Genomic DNA, 22971 nt, shown 5'->3' with positions numbered 1-22971 from the left:
TCTGTAAGAGACACACTATGTTGCCCAGGCTGAACTTGAACTCTTGGGCTCAAGGGACCCTCCTACCTCAGTCTCCCAAGAAGCTAGAACCACCACACCTTTTCTCTATAAACCTTTTTTCTATTTTTAGATTTCTTTTCTTTGCATTTTAAACTTTTTTGTTAAAAACTAAGACTCATTAGCCAAGACCTACACATGGTCAGGATCATCAATATCACTGTCTTCCACCTCCATACTTTGTACCACTGAAAGAAGTCTTTCAGGGACAGTAACAGGCATGGAGCTGTCATTTCCTATGAAAATAATGCCTTCTTCTAGAATACCTCCTGAATGACCTGAGGCTGATTTTACAGTTACTTTTTATAAGCAGAAGTATACTCTAAAATAATACAAAGTATAGTAAATACATAAACTAGTAACATTTATTATCAATTATTATGTACCACATATAACTGTATGTGCAGTAGTTTGCTTACACCAGTATCACAACACATAAGTAATGCACTGTACTACAAAGTTACATCACTAGGTGATAGGCATTTTTCATTAAATTCCATAACATTCATTAAAATGTTATGAAACCACCATTGTATGTGTGGTCCATCATTGACCAAAACATCATTATGCGGTGCATGACAGTATACTAAATAATTTTACAAAAAATTTTCAACTCAGGCCGGGCGCTGTGGCTCACGCCTGTAATCCTAGCTCTTGGGAGGCCGAGGCGGGCGGATTGCTCAAGGTCAGGAGTTCGAAACCAGCCTGAGCAAGAGCGAGACCCCGTCTCTACTATAAATAGAAAGAAATTAATTGGCCAACTGATATATATATAAAAAATTAGCCGGGCATGGTGGCGCATGCCTGTAGTCCCAGCTACTCGGGAGGCTGAGGCAGAAGGATCACTCAAGCCCAGGAGTTTGAGGTTGCTGTGAGCTAGACGCCACGGCACTCACTCTAGCCTGGACAACAAAGCGAGACTCTGTCTCAAAAAAAAAAAAAAAAAAAATTTTTCAACTCTATAAGTACTTTCAAATGAGGAAACAGAAAAAGCCTAACATACTTTGTTATAGCAGACGTTATGATAACTGCACCACCATTTTCTTTTTATGTGATGATGTTTCAAGGCACCCTATTTGACCCTGTGGATTTATCCAGGGGATATAGGCATAAAACTAAAGATGTTCAAGATTTATGGGCTCAATGGGTTTACATTCCAAGAAGGAGAAAACAATAAACTCTTATAGCAAATGATAAGGCAAATTCAGATTAAGGTATGTGCCATAAAGTAAAAACATGTTAAGGAGAGAGGAATCTGAGAAGAGCAAACTTCAGACAGGGTAAACAACAGAAACCTCACTGAAAGTTACATCTGATAATGGGGAGCAACCTGTCACAGATCTGGGGAAAAGCAATCTAGCCAAAAGAACAGGTATAAATGCCTAAACGTGGGAACAAATGCTAGTGTGAACACAGGTCAACTGAACAGAGAGAGAATCATAGAAGATGAGGTCAGAAAACCCAACCAGACCAGGTACAATTTTACAGATCATAAGAAGGAGTTTACATTTTATTCTAATCACAATGAGAAGCCATTAGAGACTTTTAAACAAGGAGAGTGATATCTTTATGTTTAAAAGATTGCTCTGGCTGCTATACTGAGAATGATTAGTGCAAATATCTACAGTAACTAAAAATCAATCCTTTGCACAGGATAAGTTCCCTACAAATGTTAGCTATAATTATTATTATTACTGTCACTATATATAGTCAGCCCATGTTGTTGCAAGAACATAATTTTCCTTCTTCTGACAAACTATATAGTCCTTAATGATAGAATTTTAGTAATCTTAATCAGATGAGTAATCTTATTCGGAATTAATTTCAGTAATCTTAATCAGAATTATCTACAGATTTTTACCAAACTCTATTGCCTGGCCTCCAGCCAGCAGGATTCTACATCAAAAGGCCTGGGATATGGTCCAGACACATATATATTATAAAAGCTCCCCACGTGATTGCAATATTATGCCTTAAAACCAGTACTCAGTGTCATTTCTGTAACCTCCTCTGATATTAGTACAAAATCCATGTTTAATAAATTTCTAGAATTAATGACACATAAGTTCAATCACTAAATAGCTGCTTTAAAGCAAACATAATGGAGATTCATTATTGCTTAGTTATATTTCAGGCCTCAAACCACAAGTGAGGTGTTACTCTTCACCCAAATGTACCTAATATCAGAGTTTCACAGAACCTGACTTTATTCTTTAAAAGAAAGTCACAACAGAAGTGAAAATCAAATTTGTCTACATTAAAATTTCACTACCAAATACAACTTACCAAAAGCAGTATCTTCATTTGTAAAGTAACTTAGTATATTCCTTATTTATTTTCCCTAACAATTGCATGTGAAGTGTTTGTTTGTTTGTTTTGAGACAAGGTCTCACTATACTGCCTGGGCTATAGTGCAGTGGCATCATCACAGCTCACTGCAACCTCACTGCAAACTCCTGGGCTCCAGTGATCCTTCTGCTTCAGCCTCCTGGGTAGCTGGACTACAGGCACACACTGCCATACTACCTAATTTTTTTTTTTTAATAGTGATGAAGTCTTACTTTTTATTTGTTTTTTTTGAGACACAGTATTGCTCTGTCAATCAGTTAGAGTACAGTGACGTCATCAAAGCTCACTGCAACCTCAAACTCCTGGGCTCAAGTGATCCTCCTGCCTCAGCCTCCCAAATAGCTGGGACTACAGGTGCTTGGCCACCACATTAGGCTAATTTTTTGTTTCTAATTTTGGTTGTCTGGTTAGTTTTTTCTATTTTTTAGTAGAGATGGGGATCTTGTTCTTGCTCAGGCTGCTTTCAAACTCTTGACCTCAAGTGATCTTCCAGAGAGCTAGGATTGCAGGTGTGAGCCATCCCACCAAGTGGTATCTTGAAATCATAGGCTGAGGTGATTCTCCAGTCTTGGAGTGTTAGGATTATAGACAGGCATGAGCCACCACACCCTGCCTTATGTGAAGTTTTTTAAGCTCAACAGTAAACTCTAGAAATGGTCGACTGAGGGCAGTAACTTGAGAATTCCATTTGTATAGTCGTTTGCCACCTCAAAGTTGCCTGCTTTAATATTATTATTCAGTTAATAGTTCCCAAATACCAATATATATAAGAAATTATTAATATTTTATAAAAGGACAAAAGAGTAATTACTTCAGCTTTATTTGGATGGATCGATATAACAATTGTTATGTAATAAAAGCTATCCTAAAATAGTTTTCATTCATTATATTAAAAAGTTATCTTTTAAAAGTAATCATTGATTACTCAATCACTTCTGTGAATAATGGAATTAAGACTTGATACTAAAATGAGACAGATGTATTTTTTGTTGCTTTGAAAAATTAATATTAGGGCACATCATCTGGAGAACAAATATAGAAACCTTTAACTGGAAAATTTAGTATACTATGAAAAATGAAGTAAAATCACAATCAGAAGCAATCCTACTTTTGAATGTTTTAAAATTTTAAAACCAACTTTAATTAGTATTACTAAACCAAACTATTCAATGATAAATAAACAATACCAGATTTTAAGTCTTTAATTAAAAGTGTATAGTTACACAGACAATATTACAGTCAAGGAAAAATAATTTTGCCAGTTCAAATACTATTTGTCTACCTTCCTAATCTCAAGATGAAACATGTTTGAAGAAAACTGTGGGCCTTGATGAAAATTATTCAAGTAGAGGAAAAATAATTTAGTATACCCAATTCCTCAGTATTAAATCTAAAAACATAAATATAAAACATTGTCATTTATGAAATGCCTAAATACAAACATACCTTCATTTAACATAGAATACTACGAAAAAAAATTATGAAGGTCTAAGCACAATCATAGTGTACAAATTCATTGTTTCTTCTTTTATATTGCTTAAGCACTAATGTTTGGCTTTATTTATTACACACTCAAACTGCACATACACTCACACATATACACATATATGTAGTACACATCTGTAAATTTATTTTAAACTCTGAAGCATTAGTGGCAGATTTTGACATTTTTCTAGTTGCTTATTAGTCAATTTCTCCAGTCTCTGGAAAATAAAATGTTCCGAATGGCAATGAACATAGAAAACAAGAAATGCTCTAATAAAACAAATTTTATATAAATGTGGAAACAGAGGTTAGGAAGGAAGTCACTGACCTAGACAATTTCTGCATTCAAAAATAAAATATCATCTTTGTATACGTTACACATTTACAAAGTAACTATTCTTCCATCCACATAGCCTTCAAAAAATGTGACACATTCAAGAACTTTAGCAATTACTCTAACAGGCATTTCTTGCAGATATTAATTTAAATATTAATATTATATTAATATTTCATAACTTATATGAAGGCTTATTTGGATTTACAACTCTCTGATCAAATTCCAATTAGTTTTCTGCAGCGCCAAAAAGATACAGCACTATATAAGGCACCCTAGGAAATCTCATTAGTGGCTTCCTTGTATGATCTCTCCTGATAACCAGCACATGGATAGTGTCAAATTGGCTACTTACTCTCAAAACCAAAAAGCACCTTCCCCACCAAAGATACCTAAAATTCATCATCACAAATTCTCTAATTCAAATGCAAAAGCAGGAGACTGCAGACTAAGGGAATTGACAAAAATGTCATCGACAATCATCTTTCCTTTCACACAAGGGGTCAGGCTGCACCGCCAGAGCACTTGCTTGTGCATAACCGGGTCCACGACCCCTCTGAGACCCCCCAAAGAAAAAATTAGCCTTGCATGGTAGCAGGCCTGTAGTCCCAGCTACTTGGGAGGCTAAAGGAGAAGGGTCGCTTAAGCCTAGGAGTTTGAAGTTGCAGTAAGTTCTGATGACATTACTGCACTATAGGCCTGATGATAGCGAGCGATTCTGTCTCAAAAAAATAAATAATATTAAATTAAAATTTAAAAATAATAAAAATGGTGGGAGAAGGAACTAAATACACTCGATAGTGGTTTGTTAAATATATTTTGATTCATCCAAACAACTACTGTTAAGCAGCTAAATAAGAAAGGGGAGATTTATATGTAAAAACTTAAATGACAGATAAATGCCTCTAGTAAATTACTGAGTAAAACAGGAAACTTTAAATAATATGTAGAATATAAGTGCATTTTTGTAATTATATTCATTCGCAGAAAAATCTGAACATTCTGAAAGTTTTAAACATTAACTTTGCACAGTAGGAGATTAAAAAGCATTTTCACTGTCTAAACCTCAACACTGTGTGCAGTTTTTTTTTTTTTTACAATGGGCACTTAGCAATTTTAGTTAAACACTCAGAACACAGTAAAGTATTTCCATTTTGAAAAAACCTATCATAGAGCAATATAATTTCTTCATAACTTCCTATGAGGTTTTCCCTAGGACACAAAGAATCCAGGTTTTTTTCTCTTAGATGCAAATGAACAGTATTAGGGTGTGAAATCTGTACACAGGGAGAAAGAACTCAGAGATACCAATTTAGGCCACACGTGTTTTAATTAAAGGGTAGTTGTGTTGTGAGTTTATTTCTCTTTCTGTTTGATGGTTTATTTTCCTTTGTTAGATAGGCTAATTAGTAAGACCACCTTTCAAACAGTTCATTCAAGTTTATGTTGTGTCTCAGATATTTAAAGATTTTTTTGAAAGTCACTCTTATTGATCTTGCTTTGATCACTCAGAAGTTTCCAAATCATATACTAACACTATACCCTGTTCCTTCATAAATATGCCAACATTTATTGCCCCTAGCAACTCAGAGAAAATTTTATTATTGCAATGGCTTAAAACCAATGTAATGATTAAAATCAATGTATTCAAAGGCTGGAAAGAATCTCTTCAAGCTGGAAAAAGGTGATCATTGTAACATCTACATAGATTTACTGGGTAAATTTCAAATAGGTATAATAGGGAATCACTCAACTGCCATTGAAGACTACAGTTCAAAGAAGCCACAGTGTAAAACCATACATCCTAAGCTGTTTGTAGTATTTCTACCATACATAAATAGTAGCATGGTTAAACTACCTTAAAAAATGCTATGTGGGCCTGGCACAGTGGCTCAAGCCTATAATCCTAGCACCCTGGGAGGCCAAGGGGGGAGGATCGTTTGAGCTCAGGAATTCAAGACCAGCCTGAGCAAGAGTGAGACCCCCATCTATATTAACAATAGAAAGAAATTAGCTGGACAACTAAAAATATATAGAAAAAATTAGCGAGGCATGGTGGCACATGCATGTAGTCCCAGCTCCTTGGGAGGCTGAGACAGGAGGATTGCTTGAGCCCAGGAGTTTGAGGCTGCTGTGAGCCAAGGCACTCACTCAAGCCCAGACAACAGAGCAAGACTCTTGTCTCAAAAAAAAAAAAAAAAAAAATGCTATTATGGGGGCCAGGTGCAGTGGTTCATGCCTGTAATCCCAGAACACTGGGACACAGAAGCAGGAGGATCTCTTGAGATGAGAAGTTTAAGACCACCCTTTGTACAAAAATTTTAAAAATTACCCTATTATGGTGGTGCATGCCTATAGCCCTAGCAATTTGTGAGGCTGAGCTGAGAAAATCCCGAGCCCAGGAGTTTGAGGCTGCAATGAGCTATACCTGTGCCACTGCACTCCAATCTGAACAACAGAGCCAGACCCTTTAAAAAAAAAAAAAGCTATATAACTACTATGAGGACATTTTAAAAGTATCACCACAATCACCACACCCACTTACTTGCCAAGAGTCTTCAGTTTCTGATCTCAAGCTACCAGAAGATTCAACAGTGCAGTGGACACTCCACCAGAGCATATTCCTAATATTTAACAGCCACATTCTGATATAACATCAGACAAGTGTGAACTCTTCTTGCCATACAGTCATCCCCCCTTATCTGAGGGGGATACACTCCAAGACTCCCCCAAAAGATGCCTAAAACTGCAGATAGTATCTAACTCTACATCTACACATGTTATGTATTTTCCCTATATATACTTATGTTTTTTGCTCTGATAACCAGAAAGTTACTAAAAGAGTAACAGGCAGCGTAGAGAGTGTGGATATGCTGGACAAAGGGATGATTCACATCCCACCCTGGATAAAGCAGGATGGTACAAGATTTTATCACTCTACTCAGAACAGCACACAATTTAAAATTTATAAATTATTTTTGGAACTTTCCATTTAATGGTTTCATACTGCAGTGACCATGGGTAACTGAAATTGTGGAAAGCTAAGCTACAGGAAGGGGGGACTACAGTAGTTGTCACTGAATTCTAACAACTTTACTGACTTGAAGTTATCCCTTGTCCTATCATCAAAATTACCTGGGACATGAGAAAATTCTCTCAAATAAAAATTTACAAATGTTAGCCTACATTCTGAATTGCTACACACTTTCAGATTTGATTTTCTTTTCATTTTTATGAAACAGATAAGAGCAATTGAGAAGCAATGCCAAAAGCTCAAAATTTCCATGTTTCCAATTCAGTACATGCTTTGTGAACACAAAAATTCCTAAATATTCTTTAGTCCCCAAATTTGCTAGCACAATTTTCTTCAAGAATTATGGTTGGCACCTTTTTAAAAAAAATCCAAACCATTTTTTAAAAACATTTCTTATATAAAAGTTTTCCTAAGAACACACAGTGCACTTTTTTTTTACAGTTCTTAAAACCCTCATTCTTTGAGCAAAGATATTCCTCCTGAAACTGTTAAAGTTTAATTTTTAAACTTTTGTCTTTTGGGAAGTGCCAATCTCAATAAATAATCACATTTGTAGGGCTGGGCGAGGTGGCTTGCGCCTGTAATCCTAGCACTCTGGGAGGCCGAGGCGAGCGGATTACTCGAGGTCAGGAGTTCGAAACCAGCCTGAGCAAGAGCAAGATCCTGTCTCTACAATAAAGAAATTAATTGGCCAACTAATACATATAGAAAAAATTAGCTGGGCATGGTGGCGCATGCCTGTAGTCCCAGCTACTCAGGAGGCTGAGGCAGTAGTATTGCTTGAGCCCAGGAGATTGAGGTTGCTGTGAGCTAGGCTGACGCCATGGCACTCGCTCTAGCCTGGGCAACAAAGCGAGACTCTGTCTCAAAAAAAAACAAAAAGATCACATTTGTAGTGTATTTACCAATAAAAGTGTCCTGTGTCTATAAATGCAAATTAACACACAAAAAAACAGAATGAAGCAGGATGAAGCAGCACTGTGAAAAAAATGAAACTAAAATTTTCTATTTATCATTTCCATTAAGTATCCTCAAATTTGATGTCCCGAAGTCCCTGTGTAAACAAAACCAGACTGGCAAGATTAAGGCTGAGATGTAACAAAGGGATTGCCTCACTCTCTAATACAGGACAGTACTCCCATCTGTTAGCTAACAACTTTCCCGAGAGTCAATGTGTAGACTGAAAAGACTAATTTTCACCAATTCTTACACATTGTTCAAGAACAGGACATGACCTCTGCAACAGGAGTTGCAGCTCAGCTCCTTTTTTCTTTTCCCCTCCCCACAGATTATTTTCAAAATTTACTATCTAGCATAATATGGTTGGGGGGGAGGAGTTATCTATGCCTTTAATATACTGTCTTAGTCCAAGCCAGGCTTTCCCTCTATCCATTACTAGCAAACTGCCAATTGGTAGATCAAACCCAACTTGTAGCTCAGGTGTTCTTTGGTCACCACAGGTTTTTTGGTTTGTTGTTTGTTTGGGGGGGGGGTGCAGAGGAGGGAGGAGACAACATTTTGAAATCAGTAAATTTTATATCTTTCTTTTAAAAAAAGAATCCAGATCCTTACTTTCTGGAGGGGTTGGTTGGATCTAATTTCCTGCAAAGCCACAAAAGAATGATGAATAAATGCTCTACAATCCCCCATAGCTCAAACACTCCTAGAGTATATGCATGACACCTGTTGGCTTTTGAAGATGGCATCTCTGCTTTATAGCAAAGTACTGACAACCAAAAACGGTTCCAAGGTAATCTGTGTCTTAACATCTGTAAACTTCATCTTATGGCTTCTCTCTTCAAAACAAATAACTGGAAAGAAAAAATTCACTTGGTTGGATTGAATAATGTACCACTGCCAAGAACAACTCAGGAAATTACTGAAATTAAATATTCCCACAAACTCCCTATCTAAAAAAAAAAAAAAAAAAGCATAATATATCCGAGTGGAATCTGCCCAAAGATTGGATGACCATAATAGTTTCAGGAAAGAGAAAGGTAGCAACATAGATCCTTTAGTCCTAAACAACAGTGGCCCCAGCCCTGGACTCCTTGCATTAGAGGGCCCCGATCTGGCTGTACAATCCTCCCCATGTAGCAATGGCCAGATACACATCTATGACAGGAAGACGTAGGGAGAAAGCGTGTACACTGGAAGGAAGCAAGGCCCATGACGTTTATGCCATTAGTTGGACTCCTGATAATACCCATTTGCTTCCTGCTTCCAGAGACAAAACTTTAAAGATTTCAGATGTCAACATGATTCTGTTATCACCATGTTTCCCAGGAGCTCCACTGTGCTGGAACAGCATGTGGGCCACCTATGGCAGAAGGACCACCCGCTTAGCATCTCCCTGCGTACATCAACTACCTAGACAAAAACAACCCCAGCAACCCCTGCAGGTCATCAAGGGTCACAGTCAATCAATCCAGTGTCTGGTACATAAAAACAATAGCAACTTCTACATCTACTCCAGGAGCCACGGTAGACACATTAATTACTGTGAAAATCACTCCTTCCTTTGCCGGGAAAGCCACACAAATCAGGTGTCCAGAGTGATCGTGAATGAGTCTGCGCAGCTTGTCAGCTGCAGTATGGACAATACTGTGTGGTACACCAACTTCATGCTGTGGGACTACAGCAGATAAGGAGTTGTGAAACTGGATGTGCAAAGTATGTAGCTGTCGGCCCTGGGACAGCTATGCCACGGCTATGCCACGGTTGTGCACATAGGGCAGATCGTCCTGCTGAAGGATCAGAAGAAGTACTTCAGCATCGACAACCCTACCTACAAGCCTGAAGTTATGGCAGTGCATCCTGGCAGGGACACTGTGACTGCTGGGGGCGCAGATGGTAATGTCTACCTGTACTCCATCCTGGGCACCACGCTCAAGGGTAAGGACAAGCTTCTGTAGGCCAAAGGCCCCATGACAGACGTGGCCTACTCCCACGACAGTGCCTTCTTTGGCATGTGTGCTGCCAGCAAGGTGGTCAGTGTTCAGCATTGCCAGTGGCTATTCAGAGAACAATGTTTTGTATGGACATCATGCAAAAAAACTGTCTGCCTAGCCTGGTCTCCAGACAATGAAGACTTTGTTTGCAGTGGCATGGGCATGAGGGTGTACATCTCAACCCTGAGTAAACAGAAACCAGAGTCATGATCCAAGATGCACACTGACTATACCATGACAGGACCCTGACATGGCTGGACAAGCACTTGCTGGTCATGACCTCCCACAATGCCTCTGTCAAGGAAAGAACAATCACCTAATGAGGAGCCCTACCTTCCCTCTGCATGGACCGATTCAGAGACTAAACTATAACTGCAGCAGAACATGTCATTTCTCTATTTCTGTAACATGCCCCCTTGGGCCTGCCCCACCACAGGAGGGAGGAAGGCCTTAACAATTACCCTCATCTCTCTACAGGGTGTCCATGTCTGTACATGTCCTTCTGAAAGCTTTGGATAGTAACAGTTTGCACATGAAAAATAAAGCAAGCTCTTAAAAATAAAACTAAAAAATCAAGATCATGAACAACAAGCAAAAACTGAGAAATTGTCACAGACTGAAGGAGACTAAAGACATGAAAACTAAATACAATGTGGTACTTGGATTGTATACTATAATAGTGAAAAACTGGCAAAATTAAAATAAAGTTTGTACTTTAACAATATGTCACCAAGGTAAATTTCTTAGTTTTGATAAATGCATCATGGCTATATATTGGTATATAGGAACCCTCTGAATTATCTTAGCAATTATTTGACCCTCTTAGTGTGGCGGGCCAAAATATTGCCTTTTTGCCCTAGACGGAAAGCCAATATTTTGGCCCACCGCACTAAGAGGGTTAAATACAAAACTACTTCAAAATAAAAAGGTTTAAAAAAAAAAGAGAGAGAACTAGCCAGGCATGGTGGCACATACCTTGTATTTCCAGCTACCCAGAGACTAAGGCAGGAGCATTGCTTGGGCCCAGGAATTTGAAACCAGCCTGAGCAGCATAGTGACACTCATCTCTTAAAAAAAATAAAAATAAAAAAGTTAAAAAGAAAAAAAGGGCAACTAATCCTAGTATTTAATTTATCATGGAAAACAAAGAGCTGAACATTAACTGAAAGACTTACAATCCCTGTCAGTGGCACTCATATCTCAACATTCAACCATTCAATGTTAAATACACTTCACTGCAATTCTCATCCTTCAATTACCCAGAACTGTTTTTTTTTGTTTTTTTGCTAACTCATCAAGCAAAGTGGGACATTATCCTGCCCCAAATTAAATATTCCTAGGACAATGAGGATTTTTCAATAGCACGGACATGTGATTGATAACTATGAGAAAGCTTGAAAAACTTACTAAACCAAAATCATCTGTATCATATTCTTTGGTGTATTCAGTGGTCTCAGCAAAGCCTGTGCATTAAGTGACAGAGGCAGATCTAAATCTGACTCCTGAGTAAACCAAAAAAATAGCAAGTAGCCCTTGCAGAAAACATAAATACTTCTTAACTTTCTTAATATTATAGTAAACGTATCATTTCCTCATTTCCTGATTTTGCATCAAGAAGCAAAACAGAATTCTAATATGCCATCCTTTCATTAGAATGTAAAGTCCTGAAATTGCCACTCAGCTAGCAAAAGTCCAAATTAGAACAATGATTTTTGTGGGGTTATAAGAAATAATGTATCTATTCATGTCTATTTTATCTTTTTTAAATTTTTTTGTAATTATATTTTTAACTTTTTTAACCTTTTACTCTTTATTTCATATTCTTGCCATTTTTGCACAGCATTAGCATATTTTATCTTTAAGTTAGAATACATAAAAAATCTACACTTGTAAAATACACTAGTCTACTTTCACATACAATCCTGTTTCCCTGAGTTTTTTATAAATTTTACCCTTCCTTTTTTATTAAAAAAAAAATCATTATGAAAGAGCCTAAGAGCTAGAGAACATATGCTTGTAAAATCGTCAAGAAAATTGTCCAGGCCGGGCATGGTGGCTCACACCTGTAATCCTAGCACTCTGGGAGGCTGAGGCAGAGAACTGCTTGAGCTCAGGAGTTCAAGACCAGCCTGAGCAAGAGTGAGACACCATCCCTACTATAAATAGAAAGAAATTAGCCAAACAACTAAAAATAGAAAAAATCAGCCAGGCACAGGTGGTGTGTGCCTGTAGTCCCAACTATCTGAAGGCTGAGACAGGAGGATCACTTTAGCCCAGGATTTTGAGGTTGCTGTGAGCTAGGCTGATGCCACAGCACTCTAACCCAGGCAAGAGAGTGAGACACTCTCTCAAAAAAAAAAAACAAAAAAACAAAAAACACTGTCCATTGATTACTCAATAACTCTTATATAAGAGAATTCACAATTTAGAAACTATTTAGAATTTAATGCAAGAAAAATCTTTGCTTCATCTGAAGAATTGTGATATATTCTTTATTTAAGGTAATGAAAATTTTGGCAACCAGGAAACTTGGCTAAATTTGATGTTCTATCACAGCAACTATGCTAAATTCCTTGAAAATTATCTATTTCTTCACTCCTTTCCCTGGATATGATTTTCTATTTCTATTAACTATATATCTACATCCTCCTAAAAGCTACCTCAAATCTTATCTGTAAGGAGAAAATATTAAAAATAATAATCAAGTTGAACCTACAGGGGTCCTATTTTAAATAATTCCAACATGGATAAATAAAAGAAAATTTAATCAAAAGGGCCATCCTTGATGTATCATTTGACATATTATTTTAAACAGACAAAAAAAAATATGCTAGAAAGTTTAGCACAGCAAACTGACTAAACAAGTAATGAAGCAGAATGGTACAGTAGATCCTGGCAAAAACTTACGTCTATGTATGTACCTGAGCTGCTTCATTTCCTAGACTAAAAGTAGGGCTAATTATACAGTAGAAATAAACTCGAATGGTAGTTCGTGTATTTGTTCCCTGTCTTCTCCCCTAGGCCTAGAATAATTCTTAGCAAAAAGTAGGTACTTAAATACTATTGTTATATATTAATCCTAAGCAAGGAGAGACTAGAGACTGCATTCTATATTACCCTCCAGAAATACGCCTCAAGTCCTTGCTCCTACGTGGGAAGAATACTAGATAGGTGAGACAGGGAGAAACTGTCTGATACACTTAAACCCTTTTCACCTTGCATACATTCAAAGATATACTCTACTCTGAGAACCTAATTCTAGTATATAGTCGAAAGCATAAGATAATAGCTTCAAAAATGAATTAAAAAGTAAAGCAGGCTGGACACAGTGGTTCATGCCTGTAATCCCAGCACTCTGGGAAGCCAAGGTAGGAGGATCACTTGAGGCCAGGAGTTCAAGACCAGCCTGGGCAACATAGAGACTGTCTTTATAAAAAATTAGCTGACATGTACCTGTGGTCCTAGCTACTTGTGACACTGAGGCAGCAGGATCCCTAGAGCACAGGAGGTCGAGGTTGCAGGGAGCTATGATCGTGCCACGACACTCTAGCCTGGGTGACAGAGCAAGAATCTGTCTCAAAAAAAAAAAAAAAAAAAAAAGTTATAAATCCAAACTATAAAACTCATAGAAGAAAATATATGGCAAAAGCTTCCCGATATTGGATTTGGCAATGACGTCTTATATATGAACCAAAAAAACAGACAAAAAGAAAAAAAAAACCAAATTGGATTTCATGAAAATTTTAGTCATCATCAAGAGAGGAGGGAAAAGGCATAGGGTTTGAAATATAGCAAATGACGTAGACCAGCAACAAACTACCAACACCCTAAAGGAACCCCTGGATCTCATCAGGCTCAGCCTGCATCAACAAATTTACATGAAAATGAGAAATGACCAAAGTCTGAGGCAGAATGCATGCTTGTGATCAACATTTAAATATAATATTGGGAGATGTGGAAAAAACTATTATGGAAATTTATGAAGAAACATATAAAGACATATATAAAGCAATGAAATGTAATATTCCAATGCCCTTTGTCCAGGAAGATGGTACTGTACTAGTTGCCCTTACACTGAGACTTGGCTAAAACAAATAATTTATTTAGAATATAAGAGGACTTAGTACAGCTGCCTCTTTAAATTTATAAGACATTCAAAAGAGAAATCTGCATATATTTTGATATTTTAAAAAATGACTCAAGGATTCTTATACTCCTGAACTGAGTTGATTTACAGATTAACTCACAACTTCTTAAGTTAAATAGCATTTTCACTTTTCTCCAACCCTTTCAATAAATGTGACCAGCAAGATACAGAACTTTTTCAGGAGTTGGTTTTCTCCACTGTTTTGACAATCTCTGATATTTTTCCTTTAAATTAAATTTGATGTTTCTTTTCTGATTAAAAAAAAGATACTGTCAACAGAGTAAAAAAATGACCCAAAGAATGGGAGAAAATATTTGCAAAATCATATATCTGATAACAGATTGATATCCAAACTATATAGAGAACTACAACTCCACAGTAAAAAAAAAAAATCAAAAATGATCAAAGGATTTAAATTGGCATTTCTCCAAAGAAGATATAAGAATAGCCAAGCACATGAAAAGATGCTCCACATCACTAATCAAATGCAAAATCAAAACCACAATGAGATATCACCTCATACCCATTAGGATGGTTACTATCAAAGAAACATTAAATAACAAGTGTTGGTGAGGATGTAGAGAAATTGGAACCCTTGTGTATTGTTGGTGGGAATGTAAAATAGCATAGCTGCTATGAAAACCAACATGGCAGTTCCTAAAAAAATTAAACATAGAATTACCATACGATCCAGCAATTCCACTCCTGGGTATGTACCAAAAAGAATTGAAAGCAGGGTCTCAAAAAGACATTTGTACACCCATGCTCATAGCAGTGCTATTCACAATAGCTAAAATGTGGAATCAACCCAAGTACCCATTCACAAATGGATAGATAAATGTACTAAATACATACAATGGAATATTATTCAGTCTTCAAAAGGAAAAAATCCTGGCATATTGGCCACATGATGAACCTTGAGGACATCATGTCAAGTGACTTGTGAGGTACTTAGAGTAGTCAAAATCACAGAGACAGAAAGTTAAATGGCAGCTTCCAGGGGCTGGAAGAAGGAGGGAATTATTATTTAATAGGTATAGAGTTCTAGTTTACAAGATAAAAGAGTTCTGGAGATGGATGGTAGTGAAGGTTGTACAACTGAATGTAATTAATACTATTCAACAGTACATTTAGAAATAGTTAAGATGGTATATTTTATGTGTATCATACCACAATAAAAAAATTGGAAAAAAAAGTTATAAATCTAAAGAAGGGAAATTTAAATATGGGAGGGGGCCTTTAGTGGAAACAATGATAGTTGAGTGGACTTGATATATGAGTAGAATGTATAGAAGAGGCCAACCAGGAGCTGTAGACCAATGACTAGAAAATTTAGTGATGAGAGAGCTGCTTTCATCTAAATCATTTGCCTTCTTCTCAGTACTCAATAGACCAACATTCAAATTTTCATTTTCCAAAAACCATGAACATGAATTAACAAATGTTTATCATTTCTTTAAAACTTACCAAGGATATGTGAAAAATAAATAAATAAATAAATAAATAAAACTGTTTCCAAAAACTTAATATAGGTAATTTTAGCAATAATACATTATTCCCAGATGTACTAGTAAAAAGTAATCTGAACGCAGGTTCCTAATTCCTTCTTCCTGTGACTTATAACATTGCTATCATGCATTTCACTTATCCATAAGCTATAATAAATGAATAGACTGTTGCCATGATTAGCAACAATGGTAGATACATGTCATTATATATTTGTCAAAATGCATAAAATAGACAATACAAAGAGTGAATTCTAATGTAAACAATGACTTCAGTTAATAACAATGTACCAATATTGGCTCATCAATTGTAACAACAAATGTACCACATGAATGCAAGACATTAATAATAGGAAATGGAGAGGGAAGAGGGGGAACTTTCTTCTATACTTTTGGCTCAATTTTTCTTTAAACCTGAAAATACTCAAAGCCTGAGTCGATTTTTTAAAACCTGAGATCATTTTGAAGAATTACACATTGCGTTAGAATAAATCTTTCTATGCAACTTCTTGGCTCAAATATTAATGCCAACATTTTTTGTACATTAAACTGTATTCTAGTTATTTCTGAAATTAAAAACAATCTATGACAAATTGGCATCTGCCAAAGGGGGGGTAGGTATATTAACCCAGAATTTCCTCACTTACATGAACCTAGAACTCTTTTTCTCTAAAACTTACCAAAAATCTCTGGGAAATAGTACTAAAGAAACTGTATTCTTCAGAACAAACCTAGGAAAATGCTGGTATATGAGGAAAAACAATGGAGAGTTAGGAATCTGGATTTATTTTCCTAATCTCAGTTATGTCACTAATAAACTAAATTAATTCCAGGATTTTACTTTTCCCACTGTTTTAAGAGTTCCCTTTTCTGGACAGACGCAGTGGCTCACACCTGTAATCATAGCACTCTGGGAGGCAGAGGTAGGTGGATCGCTCAAGGTCAGGAGTTCGAAACCAGCCTAAGAGTGAGATCCCGTCTCTACCATAAATAGAAAGAAATTAATTGCCCAACTAAAAAAAAAAAAAAAAAAAACTATACACACACACACACACACACACATATATATATATATATATAGAGAGAGAGAGAGAAATTAGCTGGGCATATGTAGTCCCGGCTACTCGGGAGGCTGAGGCAGAAGGATCACTTGAGCCCAGGAGTTTGAGGTTGTTGTGAGCTAGGCAGACGCCACGGCACTCCAGCCTGGGCAACAAAGTGAGACTCTGTCTCAATCAATCAGTCAATCAACAAATAAGAAAAAAAAGAGTTCCATTTTCTGTTAATTAAAAAGAAAAAGAGGCCAGGCCCACTGGCTCACGCCTGTAATCCTACCACTCTGGGAGGCCGAAGCAGGTGGATTGTTTGAGCTTGGGACTTCGAGACCAGCCTGAGCAAGAGCGAGAACACATCTTTACTAAAAAACAGAAAGAAATTAGTTGGACAACTTTATATATATATATATAAATATATACATATAAATTATATATATATATAAAATTATATATATATATATAATTTAGCCAGGCATGGTGGCACATGCCTATAGTCCCAGCTACTCAGGAGGCTGAGGCAGTAGGATCACTTGAGCCCAGGAGTTTGAGGCTGCTGTGAGCTAGGCTGACATCATGGCACTCAAGTCACGACAACCTCAAACTCCTGGGCTCAAGTGATCCTACTGCCTCAGTGAGATTCTGTCTCAAAAAAAAGAAAGAAAGAAAACAAAAAGAACAGATGCGGTGGCTTATGCTTGTAATCCCAGGATTTGGGGAGGCCAAGGTGGGAGTATTGCTTGATGCCAGGAATTCAAGACTAGCCTGGGCAACAGAGCGAGACCCCATCTCTACCAAAAAATTTTTAAAAAACTAGCCAGGCATGATGGCATGTGACTGTAGTCCCAGCTACTTGTGAGGCTAAGTTCATTTACACCAAATTATCAATTAACTATATTACAAGAAAGGGTAAGATCAAGGTCAATGAACCACACAAATTGACAAAAATAAACCTTAGGGTATAAGTACTAGCAAGGATCCTTTTCCTTGCCAAATATTTACACATTTAGATATTTATATGTGTAAATTATATAAGCAGACAGTTTACTATTATGATTAAATAAAGGCCCAAAATACCTGTCACTTAGTGATATACATAATTACAGTCATCCTTCTGTATCCACAGGGGATTGGTTCCAGGACCCCTAAATATATCAGAATCTGTAGATGGCCGGTCCCTTATATAAAATGGCATAGTATTTGTATATAACATATACAAATATGTTATATATAACATATACAAAGTCCTGTATACTTTAAATCACCTCTAGACTACCTGTAATATCTAATACAATGTAAATAACATGCTATATTTTTATTTGCATTATTTTTTATCATTGTGTTATTTTTTTTATTGGAATTTTTCCCCAAATATTTTCAATTTGTGGTTGGTCGAATCCTCAGATGCGGAACCCATGGATAAAGAGGGCTGACTGTATTACTGTACACCGCATTAAATACTACCTGCTGATGGAAAATGTTTACAATTAGTATTATTTTAATATAGATCAATCAAAAACCAATAAAGAAATAATAAGGTTCAAGAGGTCATTCTCATAGGACTGAAGACACCTCAAGGGGTAGTGAATGAGCAAGGTGTAGAAGGGACCAACTTCTACTTAGAAAATAAATCCAAGGATTTTTGCCTCTCTAACAAAAGATACTGAGATTAGCAAATTTTCTTTTTCTCCCCTACCCATTTCTCTAGACTCAATGCTAGAGAAAGCAAGTGCAGTATGATTAAATGGAAGCCCTTAGCAGCAATGAAAATTCCCTATCCCCTTATTAAAGATTAAATTAACTCAACTTCTATCCTAATGTTGGGGGATAGTAACAAGCAACGGAAGGAAATTAAGGGAAGATTTTTGTAGCTGAGAAGATTAACTGTTAGCTATAAAGTTAACATTACCTAAAATATTAAACCTTTAGCTAAAGAGAAAACAGAGAAGACCCAAGTAAATAAAATCCTAGACAAAAAAGGAGACATTACAACTGATACCACAGAAATATAAAGGAGACTAATATGAACCAACAAATTGGAAAGCATTCCTAGAAGAAATGGATAAATTCCTGGACACATACAACTTGACAAGATTGAACAAGAAATGCAAAATCTGAACAGAACAATAATAAGTAACAATACAAGCAGTAATAAGTGTCCCAACCATCTAAGAAAAGCCCAGGACCTGAAAGCATTGCTACTAAATTCTAAGAAGCATTTAAAGAACTAATACAAACTCCACTCAAACTGTTCCCAAAAACTGACAGAATACTTCCAAACTCATTTTATGAAACATGACCCTAATACCAAAATCAGAGGGACACAACAGTAAAAGAAAACTATAGCCTAATATCACAGCTGATCATAGATGCAAAGCACCTCAATAAAACACCAGCAAACTGTATTCAACAACACATTATAAAGATCAATCATCAAGATCAAGTGAAATTCATGCCAGGAATGCAAGGATGGTTCAATAAATATGGTACATCACATTAACAGAACAAAACCAAATGCTCATTTCAATAGTTGCTAGGAAAAGCATGGTAATGTTCAACACCCCTTTGATAAAAGCTCTCAACAAACAGGATATAGAAGGAACAATACAATAAAGGTGGCCAGGAGTGATGACTCATGCCTATAACCCTAGCACTTTAGGAGGCTGAGGCAGGAGGATCTCTTGAGGCTAGGATTTGAGACCAGCCTGAGGCAACATAAACAAGACCCCATCTCTACAAAAAAATGTATTTTTTATATTAGCCATGCCTGGTAGCATGTGCCTGTAGTCTCAGCTACTAGGGAGGCTGGAGCAGGAGGATGACTTGAACCCATGAGTTTTAGGTTACAGTGAGCTGTGATTGTGGCACTGCACTACAGTCTGGGTGACAGAGCAAGACTGTCATTAAAAAAATAAAAATAAAAAATAATACAATAAAGGCCATAAATGAAAAACCAACAGCTGACATCATATTGAATGGAGAAAAACTGAAAGCCTTTCCTGTAAGATCTGGAACAAGATAAAGATGCCAACATTTACCGCTTTTACTCAACATAAGACTGGAAGTCCTAGCCAGAGCAATTAGGCAAAAGAAAGAAAGAAGAAGCATCCAAATTAGAAAGGAAGGAGTCAAATTATTGTTATTCAGAGACATGATCCAATATTTTTTTAAAAAATCTAAAGACTCCACCAAAAAACTGTTAGAACTGATAAATTAAGAAAAGTTGCATGATAAAAAAAAATCAACGTACAAAACTCAGTAGCATTTCTATACACCAACAGCAAACAATCAGAAAAAGAAATCAAGAAAGCACTTCTATGGCCGAGCATGGTGGCTCACACCTCTAATCCTCACGCTCTGTCAGGCCACAGTGAGAGAACTGCTCAAGGTCAGAAGCAGCCTGAGCAAGAGCAGACCATGTCTCTACCAAAAATAGATAAATTAGCTGGGCATGGTGCCATGAGCCTGTAGTCCTCAGCTACTCAGAGGCTGAGGCAAGAGGATTGCATGGGGCAACAGAGTGAGACTCTGTCTCAAAAACAAGAAAAGCAAGCAAGCAATTCCATTTATAATAGCTATAAAAAAATATACCTAGCAATAAGTTTAACTAAAAAAGTCAAAGATCTCTATAATGAAAACTATAACATGCTGATAAAAGAAATTAAAAAGTACATAACAAAATAGAAAGATATCCCAGGCTCATGAATTGGAAGAATGAATATTGTCCACACTGCCCAAAGCAATCTAGAGATCAACACAATCCCTACCAAAATACCAATGACAATCCTCACAGAAATAAAAAAAAATCCTAAAATTCATACGGAAACACAAAAGACCTCAAGAAGCCAAACAACAAAGCTGCAGGCATCACACAAGCAGACTTCAAAATATACTACAAAAGCTATAGTAACCAAAACAGTATGATTCTGGCATAAAAACAGACACACAGACAAATGAAACAGAACAGAGAACCTGGAAATAAACACACACTTACAGCAAACTCATTTTCAACAAAGGTACCAAGAACATAACACTGGGGAAAAGACAACATACAAATGGGCAACAGGTATATTAAAAAATTCTCAACATCACTGATCAGAGAAATGCAACTCAAAATCACAATGAGTTATCATCTTACCCCAGTTAAAATGGCTATTATCAAAAAGACAAAAAATAACAAATGCTGGTGAGGATGGAGAGAAAGGGGAACACTAGTATTCTGTGGGTAAGAATGTAAATTGGTATAGCCACTAAGGAAAACAGTAGGGAGGTTCCTCAAAAAACTAAAATTAGGGCCACGCATGGTGGCTCATGCCTGTAATCCTAGCACCCTGGGAGGCAGAGGCAGGCGGATCATTTGAGCTCAGGAGTTTGAGACCAGCCTGATCAAGAGCAAGATTCTATCTCTACTAAAAATAGAAAAATTAGCTGGATGTAATGGTGTGAACCTGTAGTTCCAGCTACTCGGGAGGCTGAGGCAGGAGAATTGCTTGAGCCCAGGAGTTTGACATTGCTATATCATGTCATTCTACTCAGGGCAATAGAGTGAGTCTGCCCCCCCAAAAAAGAAAAAAAAATGACATGTACCCCATAAACATGGACGATTATTATGTAACAATTTTAAAGATGGGTTATTAATTAACTGTACTTAAAAGTACTTGTTAGTATGCATATTAAATTATAAAATATTTGAATATATCATTTAATATATTTATGATTCAATTAAAAAGGTATTACTAATGAATCTATAATTACACACCTATAAAATGCGAGCATATCAACTAAAAATCTATTAGCAGTTTTTTAAAAGTCATCACTAGAATGTACTAGGTAATAAACATGAAAAACCAATTGCTTCCCTCTATTTAAATAGCCAGATAAAAATATAATTGATGAAATAGTCCCATAACAGCAGCAGACCTTACTCTCCCTCCAAAATGTTCTTAGAAATACACCTAACAAAAAAATGTTTCATAAAAATAACAAGAAAAGTGGATATAACAAGAAGAAAATCATAAATGCCACTGTAGAGCATCAAATATTAAATAAATGGAAAACCACTTTCCTAGAGATATGCTATTATAAAGTTATCAATTACCTCCCAAATTAATCTATACATTAATATCCCTCTCAACATACCAACAAGAATTATTTTCAAAAGTTGATTAAAATAATTCAAGTCCACCTGGAAAATGCTTTTAAAAGTAGAGTAATAAAGCAACACTTCCAAATATTACGCATACTATAGGGAGGAGGGATCAAGATAGCACAGTATCATAAGGACATACAACAAATAGAAAAGAAAATCTTGACACAGGTTAAGTATATCTGGGATTTGCTATTTGGTAAAGGCAGAATTTTAAAGGTAAAAACATGATGTATTCAACAAATGGTGTTACAACTGGTTAGAAATTCGGGGAGAATAAGCTAGATTATCTTTTCGTTCCTTATGTCAAAATAACAAAACTTAGATTATTTCTTTCATAATCTTGGTTCAAGTCCTTTCCAAGAATAGCATTAAACTCAAAATGTGTAAAGAGGCCGGGTGGAGTGGCTCAGGCCTATAATCCTAGCACTCTGGGAGGCCAAGGCAGGCTGACTGCTCAAGGTCAGGAGTTCGAAACCAACCAGAGCAAGAGGGAGACTCTGTCTCTACTAAAAACAGAAAGAAATTAATTGGCCAACTAAAAATAGATGGAAAAAAAATTAGCCGGGCATGGTGGCGCATGCCTGTAGTCCCAGCTACTCAGGAGGCTAAGGCAGAAGGATCGCTTGAGCCCAGGAGTTTGAGATTGTTGTGAGTTAGGCTACTGCCACAGAACTCTAGCCCAGGCAACGAAGTGAGACTGTCTCAAAAAAAAAATGTGTAAAGAAACAGACTGTAAAATTTGGTTACATTAAAACTTAAACTTCTATATGGCAAACACTATAACCAAGGCATAAGGATAAGCAATAAACCAATAAAAACTATGTAGAATACAAAAGGCATATTCTACCTAAACACATACAATACCTAAAAGAATTCTTACATTTAACTTGCCAATGTCATAATTAAAG

At 36.6% G+C, this 22971-nt stretch overlaps 1 protein-coding gene and 2 pseudogenes across 11 annotated transcripts in view; 2 read left to right on the top strand and 1 right to left on the bottom strand.

Annotated features, from left to right (window-relative positions):
• Positions 1-22971, bottom strand: part of ERBIN (erbb2 interacting protein) — a 138166-nt gene that overhangs the window by 103920 nt on the left and 11275 nt on the right. The window contains exons 2-3 of one of the 11 annotated variants that reach the window (XM_076008057.1): positions 13664-13781; positions 11186-11277 (exon numbers count right to left, since the gene is read on the bottom strand). The exons of 9 other annotated variants lie outside the window; for them this stretch is intronic. The gene's annotated coding sequence lies outside the window, so the exon portion shown is untranslated. The remainder of the gene's footprint in view (positions 1-11185; positions 11278-13663; positions 13782-22971) is intronic. One more of the 11 variants, XM_076008058.1, reaches the window with a different exon arrangement.
• LOC105882029 (WD repeat-containing protein 1 pseudogene) lies at positions 1294-10530 on the top strand (annotated as a pseudogene).
• Positions 13078-14299, top strand: LOC142873707 (U6 snRNA-associated Sm-like protein LSm3 pseudogene; annotated as a pseudogene).

Source organism: Microcebus murinus, chromosome 11 (assembly GCF_040939455.1).
Source record: "Microcebus murinus isolate Inina chromosome 11, M.murinus_Inina_mat1.0, whole genome shotgun sequence".
Lineage (NCBI taxonomy): Eukaryota > Metazoa > Chordata > Mammalia > Primates > Cheirogaleidae > Microcebus > Microcebus murinus.
This window is presented reverse-complemented; position numbering and strand designations above follow the sequence as displayed.